General features: G+C 35.3%; 1 protein-coding gene across 5 annotated transcripts in view; it reads left to right on the plus strand.

Annotated features, from left to right (window-relative positions):
* USP47 (ubiquitin specific peptidase 47) overlaps positions 1 to 13868 on the plus strand; it is a 126062-nt gene that overhangs the window by 23258 nt on the left and 88936 nt on the right. The gene's annotated exons all lie outside the window — the stretch shown is intronic.

Consider the following 13868-nt stretch of genomic DNA (forward strand, 5'->3'; position numbering starts at 1 on the left):
CAAGAGAGGGAATATGGTTTTTTAAAGCTGAAATCCATGAACAGTCTTTTTCTCCATGCCTATGATTAGCTGACAATATATTGGGTTGGCCAAAAAAGTTCATTTGGGAAACACCCAAACAAACTTTTTGGCCAACCCCATATAAGCACTTTGTTTAGACATTGCATGTGCATTGAGCTGGTGGTGGTTTTTCTAGAAAGTTGTCTTCCTGGTGGACATGATTATGGCACCACAATAGTTGTTTAGTAGAAACCAGGTATGTCTCACTGTTGTCATGCTAGATCAGAATTCATCTCTTTCTCTCTAGGATTACTTTTCTTTCTGCCCATGATACATTTTTTTGAGAGGTTACTGTGAAATATAATTTTCCATAATATAAACAGGAAGACAGAAGAGGAAACATCCTCTCTTTCATCATGAACTTTCAATGAAGTTCTAAGAGCATATGATGCCTCAAGCTTTTGTAGTCTCTTGTGATGATTAGGATACAAGTCTGTCATAGGTCTAAGAACTGACCTGCCTCAAATGAGTGGTTCTCACTTGGAGTCTTTTATGTGGTTATAGACAGATGTTGACTGGGATTTTAGCCCTTAGAAAAGATTCTTAGACAAAAAAAAACACTGAGTGCCTAAGCATAAGAACTGGTAAAGAAGAATACCTTTTTAAGGATTTCTTTAATGAGGATCTACTGGTCATAAAAATCTTTGGTTTTGCATTCCTAAAAGACATTTTTGCTGTATGTAGCATTCTGGGCTACCAGTTACTGTTATTTAGAAGATTAAGGGTATGCTTCAGTCTTCTGGCTTCCATTTTTGCTGTTGAGAAATCAACTGAAAGTCTAATTGTTTTAGTTTATTTAAAAGTAATCTCTCATTTCTCCCTGCCTGCATTTAAACTCTGTATTTACTTTGCTTGAAATTTGTTGGGTTTCTTGAATCTGATTTGGTATCCTCCATTGGTTGTTGAAGTTCTTAGCCATCATGTATTTAAATTTTCTCTACTTCCGTTCTCTCTCCCTTCTCCTGGATGTATCCTTTTTACTGCATCCTTCATGCCTCTTATGCTCTTAATGTTTTACATTGTTTTGTCACTAAAAGTTTAGAAAATTTTAGTTCTATCATATGAGATTCATTAATTCTTCAGTATTTTAAATACACTGTTAAACTTTGTGATTTTTACTTTTATTATTATATCCTTTTCTAGGAATTCTGTTTGTTACTTTTAAAAGCCTGCTGATTGCCAACGTCTACTCATGAATTCAGAGTTCTTTTTTATTTCTTGAAGCATATTGTACATTTTTCTTTTGTAATGTTACCGATAGTTTCAATATTGAAACTTTTATTGTATGTCATCTGCTGTGTTTTATTCTCTGCTGACTCTCACTCATGGTGCCTTTTTCCTTATGTATTTAGTGATTTAAAAAAAACAATTTTGAGCTGTTCATATGTCTTGTAATTATGAGAATAATTTTTATGGAAATTATATGAACTTTGGAATACAAATGGCTTCTTTCAGAAGAAAATTGTGATTGTTTCTGCCATGTGTCTGGGAGTACTGCTGTTCTGGAACCATTTTCAAAGTAATTCTTAACTTGTGGGTTTTTTTTAATACCACACAGATAGTGCGAATTGGGGCTGCAAATCAACATGAGGGCCAGTCTGCAGCTACACGTTCTCAGGAGTACCACCCCCGCTTCACTCCACTCCAAGGTTTAAAACAGGCAATCCTCTTTTAGTCTCTAGGAGAAGAGAGGTGGAAGAGTAGTAGGATAGGCAGACGTATTATTTTTACATTAAACTTTTAATTTTGAGTTAGTTATAGTTTCATCTGTAGTTCTGAGAAATAAAAAAGAGACATCATGTACTTTTTACCCAGTTCCCCTTAATGGTAACATCATGTAAACTATAGTACAATATAACAATCAAGATATTGGCATTGATACAGTCAAGATACAGAACATTTTCATCTCCACAAGGATCTCTCATGTTGCCCTTTTATAACTACACTCACTGCCCTCCCACTCCCAGCCCCTCTTTGATTCCTGGCAATCATTTAGCTGTTTTCCATTTCTATATTTGGTCATTTCAAAAATGTTGTATAAATGGAATCTTACTGTATGTAACCTTTTGGACTTGACCTTTTATACTTAATATATAATTCTCTGGATGCTTCTCTGGGTGTCCCATGTATCAACAGTTTGTTCCTTTGCTTATTAATGTCCTTGGTATGGATGTACCACAGTTTGTTTCCATTCAGCTGTTGAAGGACATCTAGATTATTTGCAGTTTTTGGATATTATGAGTAAAGCTGCTATAAAATTCATGTATAGGTTTTTGTGTGAAATAATTCTTCATTTCTCTGTGATAACTGTTGAATAGTACAGTTGCTGGGTTGTATGGTAGTTGCATATTTAGTTTTTTCAGAAATTACCAAATGGTTTTCTTTTTTTTTTTTTTTAAACAGTGATGATGTTGACTTTATTTTTTATTTTTATTTTTTTTAAAATAAATTTATTTATTTATTTTTGGCTGTGTTGGGTCTTCGTTTCTGTGCGAGGGCTTTCTCTAGTTGTGGCAAGCGGGGTCCACTCTTCATCACGGTGCGCGGGCCTCTCACTATCGCGGCCTCTCTTGTTGTGGAGCACAGGCTCCAGACACGCAGGCTCAGTAGTTGTGGCTTACGGGCCCAGTTGCTCCGCGGCATGTGGGATCTTCCCAGACCAGGGCTTGAACCCGTGTCCCCTGCATTGGCAGGCAGATTCTCAACCACTGCGCCACCAGGGAAGCCCTACCAAATGGTTTTCTAAAGTAGCTGTACCATTTTACTTCCCAGCAGGAAATTATGAGAGATCCAATTTTTCTGCATCCTTGTCAGCATTTGATGTTGCCACTATTTTTAATTTTAGCCATTCTGATAGGTGTGTGGTCATATCTCATTGTGGTTTAATTTGTATTTATCTAATGGCTAATGATGTTGACCATCTTTTTGTGTGCTTACTTGTCATCTGTTTTCTTCATTGAAATGTGTCTCATGATTTTTGCCTGTGTTCTAATTATATTGTTTGCTTTTTTATTGTTAGGTGTTCAGAGTTCTTTACAGTATAGTCTAGATACTAGTCCTTTCTTTGTCGATTATGTGGTTTGAAATATTTTCTCCCAGTCAGTAGCTTGTCTTTTCATTCTTTTTTTTTTTCTTGTGGGATTTTTAGTTCCCTGACCAGGGATTGAACCTCGGCCCTTGGCAATGAGAGTGCTGAGTCCTAACCACTGGACTGCCAGGGAATTCCCTGTCTTTTCTTTCTTAACAGAGTCTTTGCAAAATAGATATTTCAATTTTGATTACGTCCAGTTTATCAAGTTTTCTTTTTGTAAATCATGCTTTTGGTGTCAAGTCTGAGAACTCTGCCTATCCTTAGCTCTAGAAGATTTTTTCCTTTTTTTTTTCTAAAAGTTTTATAGGTTTACATTTTTCATTTAAGTTCATGATCTATATTCAATTACTTTTTGTATAAGGTGAGAGACTTAGGTCCAGGATTATTATTTTCTGCCTATGGATGTCCAATTATTCCAGCACCATTTGTTGAAAAGACACTCTTTCCTCCATTGAGTTGCTTTTACACCTAGTCAGAAATCAGTTGGGCATATCTGTGTGGATCTCTATTGTGTTCCATTGATCTCTTTGTCTATTTATCTACCAGTACCACACAGTCTTGATTACTGTAGCTATATTACTGTAGCTATAAGTCTCGAAATTGAGTAGACAGAGTCCTCTCACTTTATCTTTTTAGTTATTCTAGTTCCTTTGCCTTTCCATATAAGTTTCAGAATATTGTCTATATCTTCAAAAAATCTTGCTGAGATTTTGATAGGACTTGCTTTAAAAACTGTATTTTTGTTTGGGAAGAATTGACATCTTTACTATGTTGAGTCTTCCAATGTAAGACTACATTATGTTGCTTTATTTATTTAGATCTTCTGTTGTCCTATTATGAGCAGAGAATATATTTGATTGTAGTTCTTCTAAATGTGTTAAAATTTGTTTTATGACCTGGGATATGGCCTGTCTTGGAATATGTTCCAAGTGCATCTGGACAGAATGTATATTGTGTCCCTTTACAAATGTTAATTAGGTTCTGTTGGTTGATGGTATTGTTGGTTTTTTCTGTGTCCTTGCTTATTTTCTGTTTAGTTGTTGTAGCAATTGTTGAGAGAGAGGTGTTGGAGTCTCCTAATTATTGTAGAGTTATTTTATTCTTTTAGTTTTACCAGTTCTGGCTTCACAAGTTTTGCAGATCTGTTTGGTTCATACAAATTTAGGATTGCTATGCCTTCTTAGTGGATGGGCCCTTTTATCATTATATGTTCCTCTCTATCTCTGATAATTTTCTTTGTTCTGAAGTCTACTTTAACTGATATTAATTTTTAAAATTAACTCTTGTTTTCTTTGATGTTTGCATGGTACATTTTTTCCCTTTTTGACTTTCATATTAAATATTTTACATGAAACATATATCTTACATGTAAATTTATTTTAAAGTGTTTTGTGTATATCATATATTTGACATAGTATGTATTCTGTATGGGTGTACATCTTTGTGTGTGTAGGTGTGTGTGTCTGAGTTTCTTAGAGACAGCATATAGTTTTAATTTACCCTCCCAAATCTCTTTTAATTGGTGTGATTAGGTCATTTATATTTAATGTAATGATTAACATGTTAGAGCATAAGCCTCCCATTTTATTTTGTTTTCTGTTTATTTTCTGTTTTTCATTTTGCTATTATCTTTTACTTGCCTTCCTGTGTGTTATTTGAATATTTTTTAAAATTTTGTTTTGATTTATTCATACTGATTTTGATCATATCCTCTTGTAATAGCTTTTTTAGTGGTTCTTCTGTGTATATACAAGTTTATCAAAGTCTACTGGTGTCATTGTTTTACCAATTTAATTGAAATATAGAAACATTACCTCCCTTATGTCTTGTTACCCTCCCGTCTACAATATAATTGTATTAAATACTTCCTCTACATACATTTATAACCACATCAAGCAGTCTCTTAATTTGTGCTTCAACTGTCAAACATTTAATAAAAACTGAAGAGGAGAAGGAAAATATATTCTATTTAGCCATATTTTGCTGTGTTTTTTTTTTTTCCTGATGTTCTAAGGTTCCCCTTTAATCATTTCCTTTTTGGTTTAGAGAATTTTCTTTACCCATTCCTTTAGGGTATTTCTACTGGAGACAGATTCTTTTAGTTTTCCTTTATCTGAGCATGTCTTGAATTCTGCTTGGTTACAAAAGCAATTTCTGGGTCATTTTTTTTTTTTTTTAACATCTTTATTGGAGTATAATTGCTTTACAATGGTGTGTTAGTTTCTGCTTTATAACAAAGTGAATCAGTTATACATATACATATGTTCCCATATCTCTTCCCTCTTGCATCTCCCTCCCTCCCACCCCCCCATCCCACCCCTCTAGGTGGTCACAAAGCACCAAGCTGATCTCCCTGTGCTATGCGGTTGCTTCCCACTAGCTATCTGTTTTACGTTTGGTAGTGTATATATGTCCATGCCGCGCTCTCACTTTGTCACAGCTTACCCTTCCCCCTCCCCATATCCTCAAGTCCTTTCTCTAGCAGGTCTGTGTCTTTATTGCCGTCTTACCACTAGGTTCTTCATGACGTTTTGTGTTTTTTTTTTTCCTTAGATTCCATATATATGTGTTAGCATACTGTATTTGTTTTTCTCTTTCTGACTTACTTCACTCTGTATGACAGACTCTAACTCCATCCACCTCACTACAAATAACTCCATTTCGTTTCTTTTTATGGCTGAGTAACATCCCATTGTATAAATATGCCACATCTTCTTTATCCATTCATCCGATGATGGACACTTAGGTTGCTTCCATGTCCTGGCTATTGTAAATAGAGCTGCAATGAACATTTTGGTACATGACTCTTTTTGAATTATGGTTTTCTCAGGGTATATGCCCAGTAGTGGGATTGCTGGGTCGTATGGTAGTTCTATTTTTAGTTTTTTAAGGAACCTCCATACTGTTCTGCATAGTGGCTGTATCAATTTACATTCCCACCAACAGTGCAAGAGGGGTTCCCTTTTCTCCACACCCTCTCCAGCATTTATTGTTTGCAGATTTTCTGATGATGGCCATTCTGACCGGTGTGAGGTGATACCTCAATGTAGTTTTGATTTGCATTCTCTAATGATTAGTGATGTTGAGCATTCTTTCATGTGTTTGTTGGCAATCTGTATATCTTCTTTGGAGAAATGTCTATTTAGGTCTTTTGCCCATTTTTGGATTGGGTTGTTTGTTTTTTGTTATTGAGCTGCATGAGCTGCTTGTAAATCTTGGAGATTAATCCTTTGTCAGTTGCTTCATTTGCAAATATTTTCTCCCATTCTGAGGGTTGTCTTTTGGTCTTGTTTATGGTTTCCTTTGCTGTGCAAAAGCCTTTAATTTTCATTACGTCCCATCTGTTTATTTTTGTTTTTATTTCCATTTCTTTAGGAGCTGGGTCAAAAAGGATCTTGCTGTGATTTATGTCATAGAGTGTTCTGCCTATGTTTTCCTCTAAGAGTTTGATAGTGTCTGGCCTTACATTTAGGTCTTTAATCCATTTTGAGTTTATTTTTGTGTATGGTGTTAGGGAGTGTTCTAATTTCATACTTTTACATGTACCTGTCTAGTTTTCCCAACGCCACTTATTGAAGAGGCTGTCTTTTCTCCACTGTATATGCTTGCCTCCTTTATCAAAGATAAGGTGACCATATGTGCGTGGGTTTATGTCTGGGCTTTCTATCCTGTTCCATTGATCTATATTTCTGTTTTTGTGCCAGTACCATACTGTCTTGATTACTGTAGCTTTGTAGTATAGTCTGAAGTCGGGAAGCCTGATTCCTCCAGCTCCATTTTTCGTTCTCAAGATTGCTTTGGCTCTTCGGGGTCTTTTGTGTTTCCATACAGATTGTGAAATTTTTTTTTCTAGTTCTGTGAAAAATGCCAGTGGTAGTTTGATAGGGATTGCATTGAATCTGTAGATTGCTTTGGGAAGTAGAGTCATTTTCACAATGTTGATTCTTCCAAACCAAGATCATGGTGTATCTCTCCATCTATTTGTATCATCTTTAATTTCTTTCATCAGTGTCTTATAATTTTCTGCATACAGGTCTTTTGTCTCCTTAGGTAGGTTTATTACTGCATATTTTATTCTTTTTGTTGCAGTGGGAAATGGGAGTGTTTTCTTAATTTCAGATTAAGATTTTTCAGATTTTTTATCATTAGTGTATAGGAATGCAAGAGATTTCTGCACATTAATTTTGTATCCTGCTACTTTACCAAATTCATTGATTAGCTCTAGTAGTTTTTTGATAGCATCTTTAGGATTCTCTATGTATAGTATCATGTCATCTGCAAACAGTGACAGCTTTACTTCTTCTTTTCTGATTTGGATTCCTTTTATTTCTTTTTCTTCTCTCATTGCTGTGGCTAAAACTTCTAAAACTGTTGAATAATAGTGATGAGAGTGGGCAACCTTGTCTGGTTACTGATCTTAGTGGAAATGGTTTCAGTTTTTCACCATTGAGGACGATGTTGGCTGTGGGTTTGTCATATATGATCTTTATTATGTTGAGGAAAGTTCCCTCTGTGCCTACTTTCTGGAGGGTTTTTATCATAAATGGGTGTTGAATTTTGTCGAAAGCTTTCTCTGCATCTATGGAGATGATCATATGGTTTTTCTCCTTTAATTTGTTAATATGGTGTATCACGTTGATTGATTTGCATATATTGAAGAATCCTTGCATTCCTGGAATAAACCCCACTTGATCATGGTGTATGATCCTTTTAATGTGCTGTTGGATTCTGTTTGCTAGTATTTTGTTGAGGATTTTTGCATCTATGTTCATCAGTGATATTGACCTGTAGTTTTCTTTCTTTGTGACATCTTTGTTTGGTTTTGGTATCAGGGTGATGGTGGCCTTGTAGAATGAGTTCGGGAGTGTTCCTCCCTCTGCAGTATTTTGGAAGAGTTTGAGAAGGATAGGTGTTAGCTCTTCTCTAAATGTTTGATAGAATTTGGGTCATTCTTAAAGGACATTTTTCTGGTTATAGGCTCTTGGGTTAACAGTTATTTTCTGTGAGCACCTGAAAAATATTGTGCAACTTCCTTCTGGCCTCCTTGGTTTCTGATAAGAAAGTTGTCCCACTTTTCTGTTCTCTGTGTGTGTGTGTATGATTTTTTCCTCTCTTTGTCTCATTTATGATAGTTTCTATTGCTGGGTCTTCAAGTGGTTTATAATCTTTTGTTCAGTGGTACCTAATCTGTTAATCCCATGCATTCTATGTTTCATCTCAGATATTGTACTTTTTATCTTTAGAAATTTGAGTTGGATCTTTTTTTAAATTTCCTTTGTCTATAATTGAGTTTATTAATCTTTTCTTTCATAGTGTTTAGTGTCCAAGTCATGCTTTTTTATAATTGAATTTTTATTTTGGGTATAGTTGATTTACAGTGTTATGTTAGTTTCAGGTGTACAGCAGAGTGGTTCAGTTATACATATACATATGTCCATTCTTTTTCAGATTCTTTTCCCATATAGGTTATTACAGAACATTGAGTAGAGTTCCCTGTGCTATACAGTAGGTCCTTGTTGATTACCTATTTTATATATGGTAGTGTGTATATGTTAAGCCCAGACTCCTAATTTATCTCTCCCCACCCCCTTTCCCCTTTGGTAAACTTAAATTTATCTTCCAAGTCTGTGAGTCTATTTTGTAAATAAGTTCATTTGTATCATTTTTGTAGATTCGAGCTATAAGTGATATCATATGATATTTGTCTTTCTCTGTCTGACTGACTTCACTTAGTATGATAATCTCTAGATCCATCCATGTTGCTGCAAATGGCATTATTTCATTCTTTTTTAAGGCTGAGTAATATTCCATTGTGTGTATATACCACATCTTCTTTATCCATTCATCGATGGACATTTACGTTGCTTCCGTGTCTTGGCTGGTGTAAATAGTGCTACAATGAACATTGGGGAGCATGTATTTTTTCGAATTATGGTTTTCTCCAGATAGATGCCCAGGAGTGGGATTGCTGCATTATATGGTAGTTCTGTTTTCAATTTTTTAAGGAACCTCCATACTGTTCTCCATAGTGGTTGTACCAATTTACATTCCCACCAACAGTGTAGGAGGATTCCTTTTTCTCCACATCCTTTCCAGCATTTATTGTTTGTAGACTTTTTGATGATGACCATTCTGACCAGTGTGAGGTGATACCTCATTGTAGTTTTGATTTGCATTTCTCTAATAATTAGCGATGATCATCTTGTCATGTGCTTTTTGGCCATCTGTATGTCTTCTTTAGAGAAATGTCTATTTAGATCTTATGCCTATTTTTTGATTGGGTTGTTTGTTTTTTGATATTGAGCTGCATGAGCTGTTTGTATGTTTTAGAGATTAATCCCATGTCAGTCACACCATTTGCAAATATTTTCTCCCATTCTGTGGGTTGTCTTTTCATTTTGTTTATGGTTTCCTTTGATGTGCAAAAGCTTTTCAGTTTAATTAGGTCCCATTTGTTTTTGTTTTTATTTCCATTCCTCTAGGAGGTGAATTGAAAAAGATCTTGCTGCAATTTATGTCAAAGAGTGTTTTGCCTATGTTTTCCTCTAAGAGTTTTATAGAATCTGGTCTTACATTTAGGTCTTTAATTCATTTTGAGTTTATTTTTGTGTATGGTGTTGGAGAATGTTCTAACTTCATTCTTTTACGTGTAGCTATCCAGTTTTTCCAGTACTACTTATTGAAGAGACTGTGTTTTCTCCATTGTATATTCTTGCCTCCTTTGTCATAGTTTAATGGACCGTAGGTGTGTGGGTTTATTTCTGGGCTTTCTATCCTGTTCCATTAATCTACATTTCTGTTTTTGTGCCAGTGCCATACTGTTTTGATTACTGTAGCTTTGTAGTATAGTCTGAACTCAGGGAGCCTGATTCCTTCGGCTCCATTTTTCTTTCTCAGGATTACTTTGGCTATTCAGGGTCTTTTGTGTTTCTATACAAATTAAAAATTTTTTTGTTCTAGTTCTGTGAAAAATGCCATTGGTAATTTGATAAGAATTACATTGCGTCTGTAGATTGCCTTGGGTAGTATAGTCATTTTGATTGATTCTTCCAATCCAGGAACATGATATATCTCTCCATCTGTTTGTGTCATCTTCAATTTTTTTTCTTCAGCATCTTATAGTTTTCAGAGTACAGGTCTTTTGTCTCCTTAGGTAGGTTTATTCCTAGGTATTTTATTCTTTGCAATGGCAAATGAGATTGTTTCCTTAGTTTCTCTTTCTGATCTTTCATTGTTAGTGTATAGAAATGCAAGAGAGATCTACGTATTAATTTTTTATCCTGCAACTTTCTGAATTGATTGATGAGCTCTAGTAGTTTTCTGTTAACATCTTTAGGATTTTCTATGTATAGTATCATGTCATCTGGAAACAGTGACAATTTAACTTCTTTTTTTCCAATTTAGATTCCTTTATTTCTTTTTCTTCTTTGATTGCCATGGCTAGGACTTCCAAAACTATGTTGAATAAAAGTGACGAGAGTGGACATCCTTGTCTTATTCCTGACCTTAGAGGAAATGCTTTCAGCTTTTCACCGTTGAGTCTGATGTTAGCTGTGGGTTTGTCATATATGGCCTTTATTATGTTGAGGTAGGTTCCCTCCATGCCCACTTCCTGGAGAGTTTTTATCATAAATGGGTGTTGAATTTTGTCAAAGCCTTTTCTGCATCTATTGAGATGATCATATGGTTTTTATTCTTCAATTTGTTAATGTGGTGTATCATACTGATTGCTTTGTGGATAATGAAAGATCCTTGCATCACTGGGATAAATCTCACTTGATAATGGTGTATGATCCTTTGAAGGTATGGTCGGAATCAGTTTGCTAGTATTTTGTTGAGGATTTTTGCATCTATAGTCATCAGTGTTATTGGCTCATGATTTTCTTTTTTTGTGATATCTTTGTTTTTAGTATCAGGGTGATGGTGGCCTCATAGAATGAGCTTGGGAGTGTTCCTTCCTCTGCAAGTTTTTAGAAGAGTTTCAGAAGGGTAGGTGTTAAGTCTTCCCTAAATGTTCAGTAGAATTCCCTTGTGAAGCTATCTGGTCCTGGACTTTTGTTTGTTGGAAGTTCTTTAATCACAATTTCAATTTCAATAGTTGTGATCAGTCTGTTCATATTTTCTATTTCTTCCTAGTTCAGGTTTGGAAGGTTGTACCTTTCTAAGAATTTGTCCATTTCTTCTAGGTTGTCCATTTTATTGGCATATATTTGCTTGTAGTAGTCTCTTATGATCCTTTGTATTTCTGTGGTATCAGTTGGAACTTCTTTTTTATTTCTAATGTTATTGATTTGAGCCCTCTCCATTTTTTTCTTGATGAGTCTGGCTAACAGTTTATCAATTTTGTTTATCTTTTCAAAGAATCAGCTTTTAGTTTCATTGATCTTTTCTATTGTTTTCTTCGTCTCTATTTCATTTATTTCTGATCTGATCTTTATGACTTCTTTCTTTCTATTAACTTTGGATTTTGTTTGTTCTTCTTTCTCTAGTTGCTTTAGGTGTAAGTTTAGGCTGCTTATTTGGGATTTTTCTTGTTTCCTGAGGTAAGACTGTAGTGCTGTACACTTCCCTCTTAAAACTACTTTTGCTGTGTCCCAAAGCTTTCAGATTGTTGTGATTTCATTTTCATTTGTGTCCAGGTATTTTTTGGTTTCTTCTTTGATTTCTTCACTGATCCATTAGTTGTTTAGTAGTATATTGTTTAGCCTCCACGTGTTTGTGTGTTTTTACAGGTTTTTTCTTGTAGTTGATTTCTAATCTGTTAGCATTGTGGTCTGAAAAGGTGCTTGATATTATTTCATTTTTCTTAAATTTACCAACGTTTGCTTTGTGGCCCACCATGTGACCTATCCTGGAGAATATTCCATGTGCACTTGAGAAGAATGTGTATTCTCCTGCTTTTGGATGCAGTGTTCTATAAATATCAGTTAAGTCCATCTGGTCTAATGTGTCATTTAAGGCCTGTGTTTCCATATTGATTTTCTGTCTGGATGATCTGTCCATTGATGTACGTAGCAGTGTTATAGTCTCCCGCTATTATTGTGTTACTGTCAATTTCTCCTTTTATGGTTGTTAACATTTGCCTTATATATTGAGGCTCTCCTATGTTGAGAGCATAGATACTTATGATTGTTATATCTTCTTGGGTTGATCCCTGATAATTATGTAGTGTTCTTTTTGTCTTGTAACTGTCTTTATTTTATTTCATTTTTTAAATTTCATTTTTATTTTTAAATTTTTGAATTATTTTTTTGTACACATTTAGTTTTATTGTAACAAATTTTTTTTTTTTTTTAATTTTTATTTTGGCTGTGTTGGGTCTTTGTTTCTGTGCGTGGGCTTTCTCTAGTTGTGGCGAGCGGGGGCTACTCTTCATCACGGTGCATAGGCTTCTCGTTGCGGTGGCTTCTCTTGTTGCAGAGCATGGGCTCTAGGCACACAGGCTTCAGTAGTTGCAGCACATGGGCTCAGTTGTGACGCACGGGCTCTAGGGCAATGAGCTTCAGTTGTTGTGGCGCACGGGCTTAGTAGTTGTGGCTCGTGGGCTCTAGAGCACAGGCTCAGTAGTTTTGGTGCATATGCTTAGTTGCTCCACAGCATGTGGGATCTTCCCAGACCAGGAATTGAACCCATGTCCCCTGCATTGGCAGGCAGATTCTTAACCACTGTGCCACCAGGGAAGTCCCATAACGGTCTTTATTTTAGAGTCTGTTTTGTCTGATATGAATATTGGTACTCCAGCTTTCTGTTGATTTCCATTTGCATAGGATACCTTTTTCCATTCCTTCACTTTCAGTTTGTATGTGTCCCTAGATCTGAAGTGAGTCTCTTGTAGACAGCATATATGTGGGTCTTGTTTTTATATCCATTCAGCCAGTCTGTGTCTTTTGGTTCGAGCATTTAATCCATTTACATTTAAGGTAGTTATCAATATGTATGTTCTTTTTGCCATTTAAAAAAATTATTTAGGATTTGTTTTTGTAGCCTTTTCTTTTTCATTCCTTTGTTGTTCACTTGTGATTTGTTGACTATCTTTAGAGTTCTGTTTGGATTACTTTTTCTTTTCGTGTGTGTATCTATTGTAGATTTTTGGTTTGCAGTTACCATCAGGTTTTGATATAGCAGTCTATATATATATACAAGATTGTTTTAAGTTGCTGGTCACTTAATTTCAAATGCATTTCCAATATCCTGCATTTGTATTCTCGTCATGATTGCTGATTTTTATATAATATTTTTGTGTGGACGGCTTTCTACTTTTACTGTATGTTTGCCTTTACTGGTGAGCTTTCCCATTTGTAATTATCGTTTTTCTAGTTGTGGCCTTTTCTTTTCCACCTAGAGAAGTTCCTTTAACATTTGTTGTAAAGCTGGTTTGGTGGTGCTGAATTCTCTTAGCTTTTGCTTGCCTGATTTTTCCATTAAATCTGAACGAGGGCTTTGCTGGGTAGAGTATTCTTGGTTGTGGGTTTTTCCCTTTCATCATTTTAAATATATCGTGACACTCCCTTCTGGCCTGCAGAGTTTTTGCTGAAAAATCATCTGATAACTGTATGGGGATTCCTTTGTATGTTATTTGTTGCTTTTCCCTTGTTGCTTTTAATGTTTTTTTCTCTGTCTTTGATTTTTGTCAACTTGATTAGTATGTGTCTTGGCATGTTCCTCCTCGGGTTTATTCTGTATGGGACTGTCTGCACTTCTTGGAGTTGAGTGAATG

The sequence above is a fragment of the Balaenoptera physalus genome, assembly GCF_965194825.1.
Source record: "Balaenoptera physalus genome assembly, chromosome: 10".
In the NCBI taxonomy this organism is placed as follows: domain Eukaryota; kingdom Metazoa; phylum Chordata; class Mammalia; order Artiodactyla; family Balaenopteridae; genus Balaenoptera; species Balaenoptera physalus.